Below are 14,447 nucleotides of genomic sequence, written 5' to 3' on the forward strand. Positions count from 1 at the left end.
TCGTGCACCCCATCAGTAAAAAAAATTTTGAGCACGCACCCCCAATATATGTATAGTTATATTCGCACACCCCATCAGTAAAAAAAAAAAAGCTTGTTTTAATGCTTGTAGTGATCTGAGATGAAGAGTAGAAGACAAACACAATTTAAACAATAAAATAAGTGACCATCTGGCCCCGAAAGAACTGTATTAAATACCCGCTCCGAACTAGTCCTCCTCCAACGTGCATATCCTGACAAGAGATGGAGCATGCCAAGCTGATAGAGGCTATTAATTGTGAGACTATTCCCATGCTCTTTTACCTGAAGGAAGCCCTTTTTAAAATTAATTTCTTCCCCCCTAAATTGTAGAGTGAAAATGATGTGAGTTGAATAGCTCAAGTTAATCCACTTACAATTATTACGTTCTTGGTTCTGGTACGCCCCCCTCACTGCAAGGTCTGAGTGCCTCACAGTCTTAGCATTTCCATCCTGGCATTAGTTCAGTTGGGTAGAGCAGGGTGCTAATCGCACCAAGACAACAGCTTTGATCCCACTGTAGGACACGGGGACATTTCCTGCCTTAGGCAGGGAGTTAGACTATATAACCTGAGGTCTCTCCCAGCCCTTCTCTATGAATCTATTAGCATCCCCGTAAAGAAGCGCCATGCGGTTATCTGTATGCTTTGGGTTGGAAACTGAGGCACAGAGCGACTAAGGACCTGATCCTCAGAGGGACTTAAGAAAAGGGTCCAGGACTATGAATCTGGAGTGGGATTAGGTGCCCATTTCCCTCAGAGGAGTGGGACCTGTTTCTGTGCCTGGCACTTGGGTAGCTCCCATTAGAGATCTGAGGGTCATGTTCCCAGGCACCTAATTCTCCCCATGCGTTGTCTAGGGGAGGGGTCAGCAACCTCTGGTCTGGGGGCTGGATCCTGCCTGTGAAGAGGTCCCATCCAGCATGGGGATGAGTGGTCACAAGCTCCAGCCCATGCCAGCAAAAGGCCGCTGACCTCTGGTCTAGGGAGTTTGGGCAGCTAGTTTGGGGCTGAAAACTTCAGTAGATGGCAGGTGCCTAGAGCTCGATATTGCAATGCTGAGCCTTAGTCAATGAACTTTAAGGGAAGTATAAAACCAGCCTGGCTTGAGGAAACTTTCTCCTTTCAAGGACTTATTTGATTTCTGGTTCCTCTGTTAGTCAGTGAAATGTTGATGTCTTTGACTTAATGGCTCCCCTGGTACAATTATGGGGGCACCAGTACAAGCACCTGTTTATATGCACAGACAGATTGGAAAGGCAAAGGCAGTTCTTCGCTCTTATTCACCTGTAAGTGGTGAATGAGAACTAAAGCTGAACAAAAATTGGCATTTCTCTCCTTTGGTTAACTTGGACAGTTCAGGCCCTGTTTTTGTTCCCAAATGAGATGAGGGATTGTCGTTTCAAAATGGTTCTTAGAAGGGAAATGCCCCAAAAGTATTTATTAGGAAATATCAACCTGTATATCAACAGCTTGGATTGAAATGAAAATTCAAAGTTCCCCACACTGAGTTTGAATGAACTCAGGCCAGTTCTGCTGAGTTAACTCAGATCAGTAACAAGCCTCTTGCCTGAGGTGAGCTCCATTTCAGGCTTTGTCGTCTCTTATGGGCTGAAATACCTGGAAGTTCCCACAATTTAAGGTGGACCCAGATGTTTGAGCTTCATGAGGTTTAGGGGAGTCAGACAACTCTGGGGTTCTTTAAAAGAAATCTTATCCAGCCAAAGATCTGGCAGACAGGGGAGAAGGGAATCATCAGGCTCACTTGGTGGACTGCCGCTCCCATAATGCACCAGACTTGTGTCATTCTCCTCTTGCATTGCCCAGCACATGCAACTGGGGCTACATTTCAGTCCGGGTGACGCAATCGTCTAGGGTGGCTGGCCTGTTAGAGTTAGGAAAGTGCAGTTTAAACATTTTTACTTGATTAAAAAAAAACCATTTTCATCAGTTCAATGAAGCAAGATATTCCTGCCTGTTGCCAATAGCTTTGGGTTGAGACCTAGGAAGTAGAATACCAGGATTCTTGACCCTCTTCAGGGGTTTAAACCCATACTGTCACTTTATAAGAAAGTGTCTTAACCATTGGGGTATGGGCTGGATAAAGCTGAGGGCCACTGGTGAAGCTGGACCACTGTTGGGAAATAACACAGTCGCTAGAACAAGGAGGAGCCCATGCAAGATGCTTCCTGACTTGGCAATTGGATGAGGAAGGCATCCCCCTGGGATAGAGGGGTTGTTGGGCTCTGGTTTTTGTTCCCAGCTCTGTTTATTCATTTTGTGTTTTTTTTTCAAATGACTTCTGGCTGGGGAGGACCTAGTGTTCAGGTTCTGCACTTCCCGGGGAAGTGGCCCAGCCAATAGACCACTGGGCCAAAGATGGGCCTTCCCGTCTCCTATCCCATTGTTTGGCACTTAGAGGCATGGGTTCAGATAGCTGTGCCACCTCTGCCAGGCTGTATTATGACATTATAGGAATGCATGAGGCTGTCCATTAAGAGACCTGGAGATTTTTCTTCTCACTGGGGGAAACAGAGTCTCTCTTTTGGGTCACATACTTTGTGTGCTAGTGGTAGCAAAAACTTTCTTCAGATGGAATAGGATTTGAGCCTTTTCTTCTACCCTAACATTGAGCACAATTAGATGATGCACTATGTAAAATTCTGGCACTCCCAGTACTTTTGCTGCATTTAGTAGTGGTAGGAAAGCTCGGTGTCAATGTCTCCCTTAGGATGCGGGGCACAGAAAACAGTGGAATCGGCAATGAGAGTAAGAGCTTGTTAAACCTCCAGAGCAGTGAAACTTCACAAGAAACTCTGACGGGAAAGGAAAAGTAATGACTATTCAGGCTGGTTGGCGGGTTCAAAGAAATATTCAGTGTGATTTCTGGATTGCCTTCGACAGTTGGGAAATGTCTGTCTGCACATTTGAATGGGAAGAGTTGAGGTGGGGCTAAGCAGTTTGACAGCATAGCTCCATACCTTCATGGGGGTGGGAAAGAGGATGGGAAAATCTAAGGTAAACGTGAAATTCAGGGAAGCTTAACCTAGAAAGGATGGAGACATTTTGGTTACAGGGACAAAAAGAGAGACAAGACTAAAGTCACGCTACTTTAGAGAGAATCCAGTGCTCTGGTTTTCCTCTCATTTGTACTATTCAGCATCCAAATGACCCCTCTGATTTATCTAGAGGAACTCCTGATTCATACTTCTGACACACATGAATGAGACAGGAGAATAGGGCCCCAGGCAGATTAAAAGATAGGTACCTTGACTGACTATCCATGATATCCCCTAGAAATGGTATAAGAGGAGAGGTCTTGTGGTTAAGACAGTAGACTTGGACTCTACATACAGTTTGAATTTCTGCCTCTGCTGTAGACTCCTTATGTGACTTTGAGCAACCAACTTCATCCCCTTGCCTCAGTTCTCTAACAGTAAAATGCTGATGAGGTTTTTTCAGTGCTTCACCCATCCTATCTACTGAGACGGTAAACTTGTAAATTCATGAACCATCTCTTTGCACAGCATATAGCACATTGAGAGGTGTAAGCTCTACTGTAACACCAATAATAGTAATACAGGTGTAATTTCTTTACTTATTTTATGTGAAATAATGATGGTGAGTATTAAGACACTGACAATTTACAGTTGGTCAATTTGCTGTTTTATCCCTGGATTTGGTTTAACAGACTCGAATTATTTTAGAAAGGTTTGTGACATTTCTAAATATTAAAATGCAGAATTCTTACACATTTTACCTTAAAAAATACTTTATAATCAAAACCACAGCCAATGACCTTCCAAAATAATCTGCTTTTCATCCAAGTTTTTGTTAGTGTGAAATGTAACCATGAAGCATGGTTCTTCGACAAATATAACAATAATTAGAGTTCAGTCCTTTCATGTCTCTTTGTTGTGCTCTTTTGCAAAGGGATTTAGAAATCTCAGAACAGTGCAGGAGTTTCTGTTTAAAAACAGTCATGATTTGTCAAGTCCATCGATAGTGTCGTTCAAGGGTGACTCACAGCATGCTAAGTAAGAATCAGGATCAAAGCACATATATGAAAGATATCTATCTATCTATCTATCTATCTATCTATCTATCTATCTATCTATCTATCTATTGATGTACACAGATAGAGGTAGAGATAGGTATAGTGATAGATATAGATATCAGGATCAAACCCTCTCTGGACACATCTACGCATGCACATTTACTGCATAGTAACTGAAATTACTGTGCAGTGCAGGTATGCCCATACTGCACAGTAAATATGGCAACTTACATTGATGCGAGCATAAATTTGATACCTGCATTATGCAGGTATAAAATTTAGGCCTGATTTGTTACTGTACAGTAATGCATGTGTAGACACCTTACTGCACAGTAACCCTGAGTGCGTGGACTGACCTGGGACTAACTTTAGTCCCAAGTCAGTCTACACATAGCGTTAATGTGCATTAACACCTGCACATGTAGACGCCGGCCTATTCCTGCTTACTGTGTAGTAACTTACTACACAGTTAATTTAAATCAGCGTACATGCACGTGTAGACATGTCTCTCTCTCTCCTTTCCTTTCTCTTTCTCTTTCTCTTTCTCTTTCTCTTTCTCTTTCTCTTTCTCTTTCTCTTTCTCTTTCACTCTTTCTATCAAACCTCTCTGTATCTCTATATCATTCTTAAAGTATGGGTACCAGAAGAGGGGACAGTATTCTAGTACGTGTGTTTATAGATAGTATATATGGAGTATTATAGACACACATATATATATGCACACTATATATACTTATATCTAAAACATATTTTGTGTGCCTAGAAGGAACTGAGTCAAAGGGAAGATAGAAGAGGTTTGATTTTGCAGCACCAACAATAGCATCCAGTAAGTTACAGTATTGTGGACATACATTTGCCCCAAACATGTCCTGCACAGCACATGCATGTTGCACAATTAGAGGGTGTTGACTACTTGACCAGCTCCACTTAGACCCCTGGTATCCTGTTATCACCATTTCTCAGATGAAGCCAGTACAATGTATGCAAGCCAACCTAGTCTAAGGAGAATATGTACAGGTACATCAAGAAGGTAGATAGTAACAAATTCAGTGAGTATGATGCCAGACAAAAACACTGTGTGTATCTCTTTTAAAGAAATATCTAATCTTGATTTAAGAAATCCCATCGGTAGAGGATCAAACCGAGATAAGTTGTTCCTGTGTTTAAATACCCTTACTACAAAATGTTTGCACCCTGTTAGTAGCTTGAATTTGAGCAACTTCCAATTCATACCTTTGAATCTGGCTATTCCACGATCTTCTAGTTTGAGGAACTTTCTACATTTTTTTCAAGCACAGTGGACTTTTCATTGTAAGGCAAGTTTTTTAATTCTTCAGTCATTCTTGTGATTCTTCTCTGAGCCTTCCTTAAGTTATCAATATCCTCCTTGAAGCGTGGGCACCAGAAAAGGGTGCAGCATTATAGTAGCATCCTCCCCAGTACTAATAACAGATGTAATATAACCTTTTTGTACTTCTTGGTATTTCCTTACTTACCCATTTAAAGATCACGTTAGCCCTTTTGACTTCACTGTCCCATTGGAAGATCACACTCAACTGATGATCCACCATGACCACTGAGTGCTTTTCAGTGTCTATAATCCTATTTTATATGGCTTACATCCTTTGTTCCTGTAAGCATGACTTTACCTTTAGCCATACTGAAACATTTATTATTCACTTGCCCCTCTCTTAATAAGCAATGTAAGCCACTCTGTACCTGGCCTCTTCTTTATTTACCAGTTCTGCAATTTTTTTTGTTCAGCAATGGTTTTTGATTGCATTTTGCTCTTTTTGGCTCATTAATTGAAATGGAAAATGACATAATGCTACAAACTGAAACCTGTGCAATTCTATTGGAAACTCACCTACTCAGTGATGGTTCATTTACCATACAATTTGAAACCAGCTAGCAAGCCAATTTTTATTCCACTTAATGCCTTACATTTAAATTCTGTATTGTTCTAATTTTATAATCAAAGAGTTATGTTGTACCAGCTGACATGCATTATAGATGTTTAACTGCATTGTATTAACAGTGGGCAAAGCTACTTGTTCATTAGTGTGCCTTAGATACTGCACATTTAGTTTAGTACTTCTTCAATTAAGTGATAACTAAATGGGCAGAACCTAGAGTAACTGCACAGTAGCATTGGCGCACGGTTATTTAGTGATGCTTACTGCACGTTAGCCTAATAACACTGCGCAGTAGGCTATTAGCACGATTTGTGCTGTGACGCGCTACTGCATGGTGTTATTAAGCTAAGCGTCTTGTGTATACGTGCCAAGTAAAACCTTGGTCAAATGAATTTGTAATGTCATTGGAGATATCTAATTAGTCTCACAGGATCTATTTTCCATAAATCTGTGCTGAGTGGTATTCATTATATTACTCTCCTTTAATTCTTTATTAGGTCCTGTATAAATCATTAGGTTATCTTGCCTAGGATGTATTTCAGGGTGACAAGCCGATAATTACATATGTCATCCCATTTACCTTTTTTAATGACTACCATTACCTTAGCTTCCCCTCCCCAGTCTTCTAGAGCTTCCCCAGTGCTCCAAGACTTATTGAAAATCAATATTATTGAACCAGAGAGTTCCTAAGCTAGCTCTTTTAAAACTCTTAACTTTCAACTTTTAAAACTTTCAAGTTTCAGGTACCAACCACTGATGAGGTTAGAAGGAAACATCTATTAGAGACAGATTATTTTATAATTGTTTTCAGGTATCTACAATTACCCACCATCAGAGGCAGGCTTTGGTGATCTGGTTTGATGCCAATTTTTATGTGCCTTGCTGTTTGCACTGTGCTTTCCCTCCATGCATCTATGTGCTCAGCACACAATGTAAACCTATCTTTTGGTGAGAATTTCACTCAGCAAACAGACTGGCTCTCCTACTCTTTCTGTGTTTTCAAATGCAACATGGACAGGCCCGCTAATAAAGTCAAGGGGCCTGTAAGCTTAAAGACCCATTGGAGTCGCATGGCTAATGCACCCCAGTTTCTGTAGACAGCAGCCACAAGTAAATGATGCAGCTTTCACCCAGTTATCTCTGTATCAATTACTAATGTTTGACTAGTGCATAACATAAGTTTGGCTGGCCCGTGTCTTGCAGAAGGGCATCCAATATTTGAAGACATCAAGAGCTGAATAATCCACCCGGTTCCCGGTTGGACATTACAGTGCTAAATCCTTCTGATTGTTAACCTTCCCCCCCCACACACCAGTGTTCTGTCTCCAGTTGTACTTATCTGGTTTAGCTTCCAGTCACTGGGCTTTCCTTTTCATGATTCCTCTTCTAAATTAAATACTTCCTTAGTACCCAGGATTTACTCTCTGAGGAGGTACTCAAACACTGTAACCATCTTGTTGGTAACCTAAACAGATTTTGCTCCTGATGTCTTGCACAAAAAGGTATACTATTTGCTTTAGTCCTTAAATCATCCTCATGGCTCTTTTCTGCACCGGGTTCAGTCTCTCACCCACCATTTAAAAATGTACAGAGGCTAACAAAATAAGATCTGTGTCCATGTGTGTGGCCTCTAAGTACTATGATCATGGTGATGATAACAATACTGATAACAACAACAACGTGGACACCGGAACTGCATATAGTAATCTAATACGTGTCTCACCAGTGCCATATACAGAAGCAAAGTTGCTTCTCTACTCTTATAACCATGTTTATATATCCAAAGATTGTATTAATTTTTTTTTTTGCAACATTTATTAGGAACTCATGCTGAGGTGGTTGTCCACTATACCTCCTAGATCCTTTTCATAGTCATCTCATACCGGGGTACATTCTCCCTTTCCATTTGTCTGATCGTCATGCCTTGCTTTTAGATTCGTAACTTTGCCTTTTCTTTGAAACACACTTTGTTTGCACAGCACAAGTATATCAATGGATCCAGGTGGCTCTGGATCAGCCTTGCATCAGACCAGTGCTACTTTTCTTTGAGTCTGATTTTATTCAAGATTATCCTGCTCTCATCATTATTTATTACTGTGGCAATCTTTGCCAATCTGGTCAACAGTGGGTCTGTCTACACGAGATGGTGAATGTGCGGTAGACTAATCCTACTTTGTGTTAGAGCGTCACAGTGAAAGCCATGCTACTGTGCTGATGCGCAGTAGAATCAGTCTACTGCAGATTAGCATCACTTAAAAGGCATGTGACAATGCTACCGCTCAGTAGCACCAGTAACTGCACATGCATTTATTACCTGCTATTCCAGGTACTAAACTTAATGCTCAGTAACCACAGTACATTAATGCATGTATAGATGGGCCCAGTGAATTCATATTTAAGTCCAGATCACTGAATAGGCTCCATCTTGCAAACCCACATACATGACAAAAATGCAAGTAATTCTACCTGAGTAATTCCAGTGAATTCACATTTTCAAGTTCCATTCAAGAGCCAGTTCCTACTAGTGAAGTACAGTTGAAAGGAAAAATCCCAGTAAAGTCATTTAACGTGGGAGGCTCAGGAGACATAGGTTCAGTTCTACCAGAAACGTACTGTGTAATGTTGAAAAATTCACTTAATTGTTCTATTCCTCAATTTCCCATATGTAAAATGAAGAAAGTAGGAGGGGCTCAGCATTTGACAGAAGTAGCTATCTGGTATTTTGTAAGTGGTGTAAAAATGAAAAGCCCCACTTAAATGTTGAACGTTTTTATTCCTGGTAAGGATATATAGAGTTGTTGTGACACATATTACAGTATGGGGGAGTGGTAAGCATGTTGCTTTTAAAAGGCAAGTCAGGATTCAAATGGTCTCAGTGGGCATGTCTACACATGCATTAATGCTCTGTGATTAGGGCACATTAAGTTTAGTGCCTATAATAACAGGTACTAACTTAATGTGCCGTACTTGGCAATACTGCACAGTAGCACAGGCATACAATTTTTATGTGACCCTAATGCACAGTTGAATTAATCTACTGCACTTTTAGCATCTCATGTAGATGTGCACAGTATGTGCTTTGTTGTAAGCTTATTTTTGCCTGGCTTTTGAGTCTGGTCCTGGAAGTCTATTCAAAATTACTCTTTCTGGGGGCTGAGGTGGGTTTTAGGTACCTCAGATCAATGCTCTGAATCGCAGTGGAGCTTAAGTAAGGGTTAGGAGATGTTCAGTGCATAATTCTTCCATGTGTATTGCTTTTGAGAGTACTCAGCAGCCCTGGTATGTACACCTATGGAGCTCTGCAGTCCGAAGTGGAGATGCGTAATGAGTTTAGGTACCTAACCAGTGTTGTGGCTCCTGGCACAGGCCCTTTCAAACTGAGCAAGTGTGTTTCTAGTGCTGTCCCAAAGTGAGATATTCTTGGTTCTTTACTATAAAAGAATTTTATCAAGGAACCAGAAAAAAACATAAATATCAGTAAAGTCTGCATATGATTGGAAGATGGGAGGAGTGAAAAAATATGAAGAGAACAGGTGCTGGTCACAGTTATCTCAGTATAACCAAATGTAAGGCCATATATTTATGCATAAAGCATATGATCCATTCTTATAGGATAGCGGACTTCATAAGAAACCATGATAGTCTTGGTGTCATGGTACTATGTCAGCAAAACCTGTGCTCCCAGTGTGACAGTGGCCAAAAGGACTCATGCAAACTTTGGGTCTATAAATAGAAGACTATCGTGCAAGAGTTATCAGCATTGTTGTCTTTAGAAGCCCCTCATCATTAAAGGTGATGGTGCTAGGGTGAGGGTGGTTGAGTTGAGGTCTGTGTGCGGATGACCGTACAGATACCTTTTATTACAAAACTTGAAACACCCCTTCCTGTGTGAATTCCTCTGCTGCTGCTGCCTCATCTTTCACTTTCCCTGCTTTTCCCACAAGTGCATACTGTTGCTGTTCAAAAGCTTACATAAATCAGCAAAGCCCCAGGATGGTGGTAGCCCCAAATACGGTTTTCTACATCCGCCAGGGTTCTGGCCCAGAGTCAGTAGTTTTTATTGAATGGATGAAAGTTGTTGACACTGTGAGTGCGTCTACCCATTGCCTTACAGTAACATAGCAGCACGCTATGTCGCCGTGCAGCACACTATAGTAACGTAGCAATCACGCAGGTCTACACGTGATCACTAGCTATGGTATAGTGTGCCGATATGGCAGCATAGTGGCAAAATCTAACTATGTGCAGTATGGTGCACATATTGCACCGTGCTTTAATATTTCCAAAAGGAAGTAGTAAAGCACTGGGCCATAGCAATATTACCGTAGAGTGATGTGTAGACATGCCCTGTAAGTGGTAATTGGGGCAATTTCCTGTGAGGTGAATGTGGGAGCTTTGAACTCCTTCACACTGAGGTTGGTTCGAACTCAGGGTTTGGCTAGGCTCTAACTATTGGATAAAGGGCAGGGCACCTTCTTCTGCCATTTTGGAATTGAAGTGGCCGTGGCCACTGTTTTGTTCAGAAGTCACTCCTGGAAGTGTATATTTTGGGCCTGCCTTGAGCATAACTACTAGAGCAGGTCTCACACAGGACTGAGGTGGAGAAATGTTTCATTTCAGGATGGTCTGTCAGGTTTGGACAAACCTGAGCCCTTTGAAGATGGAGGCAGTTCTGGGCCCAAGCGGAAAGAGAACTGTAGATGTCTGGAGGATATTACTGATTAGAACTTAGGTTCCTTTAGATGTTCAAGCCCATGTGGAAATAGGCAGGTGTTTTAACAATCACATCCTTGGACTTAGCAGGTTGATTTAGCTAGCTTTAAAATAGCTAGCTTGGATATTAGAAGCAGTGATAGCCACAACACAGGTGATCTGAATATTAATCCTATTCCTTGGGTGGGTTTTGAAATCTGCATTGAACTCCTTGCTGTCCCATCTAAATTGATATCAGTAGCTGAGCTAGTAGTTAAAGTGTGCCTATGCTAGACATACTCTTAGCTCCTAATGGCCAGATTTCAAAGGGATTTAGGTGCCTAAGGATGCTATTAAGTTCCTAATGGGATTTTCAATAGATGCTTTGAAATCAATGGGTTTTAGGTACATGGGGACATTTGAAAATCCCAATAGTTGCCTATTAGTTGACTAAGTATTTGTCCCTAAGTCACTTTGGAAAATGGAATTTAGGATCCTCAGTCATGTAGGTGTTTTTAAAACACCTATCCTCTTCTGACGAGAAAACAGGCTTGGTTGATAAAGGAAACTGTGATGACACAATGTAGATTTCTATAACACATTTCATTTACTACCCCATGAGATTCTGAGGAAAAATCAACACTATACAATAACAGTGCAGACTCTTTTATTAAGAACAAGCTGATCATTTAAAAATAATTGTCAGTGGGGAATCATCACCTCATCAGGAGTCTTCAGTGAGAGAATCTGTTTCCATTCTTAACTGTGTAATTCCGCATTTGTGTCCATGATGTGGGGGAACAAATCTTTTAAAGTTTGCAGCTTATGTAGAAATCGATGAAATGTAAGTGACAACAGGTCAGGTCCATGCAGTGACTTGCTCTGCAAGATAATTGGGATGTCACTTGATCTACGTGCATTTAATATAGCTAAATGCAAGATCATACATTTAGGAACAATGACTGTAGGTCATATTTAGAGATGGGGGAAATCTTTTGGAAAGCAGTGCCTCAGAAAAGAACTTAGATGTTAGGGTAAGAAACCGTCATGAGCTCATTGTATTATGTGGAGGCTAAGAGAATCAGTGTGATCCTTGGGGGCATAAGGGGGAATATAACGTAGAAACCACTGTTTGCAGTATTAGCAAGACCATACTTTGAAAGGACATTGAAAAATGGGAACGGGCTAATGAAAGAGCTTCACGAATGAATAAGGGCTTGTATTATAGCAAGGTCTGGTCTAGCTGCCTTGCAGTGATAGACAAAAGAAGCTCAATCTATTTAGCTTAGTAAAGAGGTTAGGAGGTGACTTAATTACAGTATCTAAGTACTAACATGGGAAAGACATTTTTAACAGTAAAATGTTAACACTCGTCTCTGGGAGTTTGTACTTCCAGATCCAATTGCTGGAAGCTCAGGCTAGACAAATGCACATTAGAAGAGATGGGAGAGTATTTTACAAGCGTAATTAACCACTGGAACAATCTAGTGAAGGATGTAGTGAATCCTCCATCACTAGATACATGCATGTCAAGTTTAGATGTTTCTCAGAAGATAAATTACGCTCAACCCAAAGTTATGGCCGTGTTTTAGGAAGGAACCAAACCATTTGTTGACATGTTGTAGCTTGTGTTCTGCTCAGAGTCATACTAGGTGATCATCATGGTCCCTCTATGTTGAAAATCTGTAGCTCTCAGAGCTCTCACCTCAGCATATTCCTTCATAAAAGAATTCAGGCTGAGTTAGATTTCTGTAACAGGGGTTACCACTGCTGCACAGTCCTTCTGCACGCTCCCCCTGGGGCCTGCTGCTTGATACATTACAGCTCCAAACAACTGCAATTGTTTTTTAGAATGACCTGTTCTTTTTATTCCTGTTCCTCCTGTACCTCCAACTGTCTTTTTGTAAAATGAAGTTTGGGTTCGTTATTTTTCAAGGAGAACTGCTCTATGCCCATTCGGAAAAGCCTCATCCTGCAATGTAAAAAATTGCCTGCAGTTCTTTTGTGCATAAGAGGCCATTTATGTTTGAATTCATATTAGAAGACATATTGAAAATTGGCCAGCATTCGTTGTGATAGAAAATGCTGAAATTAGTGAACCTGAGGCATGTCTACACATGCATTAATGCACTTTAGTTAATGCACATTAGAGCTAGTACCTCCATTGTGAGGTACTAGGAAAATTTGCAATAGCCTGTCTTAATGCACATTAATTAAAGAGCATGCTTTTTTAGGGCTCCTATACACATGCAGGGAGCTGGCTCTGATGGCTAGAAATCCAGCATGTTGGCGCAGACATGATTAATTGAGTCTGTGCATACACATGCTCCAGCAGACTTTGGTGTCATGTGCATTAGCATCCCTGCACCAAGAAATGGTGGCGGGGCACTTTGAACTAAAGCTCATTCATCTGGCCTCAGCTGTCTATCCTGCCCAACTGCAGGGGGGCTGGACCTGATGATCTCATGAGGTCCCTTCCAACCCCTAACATCTATGAATGTATGATGAGGTTTAGTTCAAAGCACCCCACTGCCTTTTTCAGCATGGGGGATGCTGATACAGGTGATGCTTGGTTGATTTTAATTAAAAGACTCCCTAATTAAAGCAACCACAGAGCATGTGTAAAAATAACTTAATGACACTTCATGCACATTAGCCTATTTTAATGTGCATTAACTAAATAGCGTGGTTTTTTAGTGATGCTTTAATGTGCATTAAAATAAGCTAATGAAGATTAAAGACCATGTGTAGATGCACCCATTGAGCCCTATCAGACAGCAAAGGTATGAAATTGTACCCTTTTAAATGATGAAGTTACCAGCACTGTTGTGTATCATACCGTTATACTGCTCCACATTCAGTTGTGTCAGAACTGGACAAGAGAATGGGCTGATTGAGCTATTTAATTCATTGCTGCCAATATTGGTTGCCTAGGAATAGCTATGTAAGGGAAAGATAGATTGCTGTGTAAGGAGGAGCTATCGCAGCACAGGGTTTATTTTTAACCGGGAGACAACGTTTTAAGCTGCTGCTTGTATACAGAGACAGTGAGCTGTCATATTTTGGGGCAGTTGGAAAAGAAATATTATCCTCAACATGGGTGTTATGGACTGAAGCATTAAAGAGGCAAGAAATTATAGTACAAATGCATTGATTATGGTGTTCTCAGTTACAGGAAGCTACTTAAAGGAGAGCACTGGGACCCAGTAGTGATATTCCAATGGTTTTTTTTTTTTGTAATCTATAATGATGTGCTTCTGTACGTTTTATCATGTCAGCCAAGTATGTGCATTCACACAGAGCTTGCTCATCTGCTAACATCCTGTTCTATCATGTACTGGGCTCAGGGTATAATCTCGAGTGGACTTTTGTTGGTTGTTCCAGAGGCCTGTTTAAGAGTCAGGAGAGAGTGTACCCTGTTCAACATTACCAACTGAAATGTAGTTACAGGGGAGGATCCAGGAGGGGTGTACTAGTGCTCTTGCACCAGCCTTTGATTCCTGCTCCACCCAAAGTTTAAAGCAGCATTTCTAGTCAGGCGATGCTGGGGGATTTCATTGACTTCATGGTTCAGTACAGTCTGTCTGATTCCTTCTAAACTCTTTATTCCACAGGTGTTAGTGGAATAAACGCTTCTTTATAATGGTCTTGATGCTCCACCAATCAAGCTAGCCTTTGTTCTGCAATTGTTGTGTCTGTTCCCTACACCTGGTAAAGAAGCTCCTAATTCACAGCCCTGCAGATTGTTTTCTTAACTCATTCCAAT

The sequence above is a fragment of the Gavialis gangeticus genome, unplaced genomic scaffold, assembly GCF_001723915.1.
Source record: "Gavialis gangeticus isolate Ggan-Ray unplaced genomic scaffold, GavGan_comp1, whole genome shotgun sequence".
Taxonomy (NCBI): Eukaryota; Metazoa; Chordata; order Crocodylia; family Gavialidae; genus Gavialis; species Gavialis gangeticus.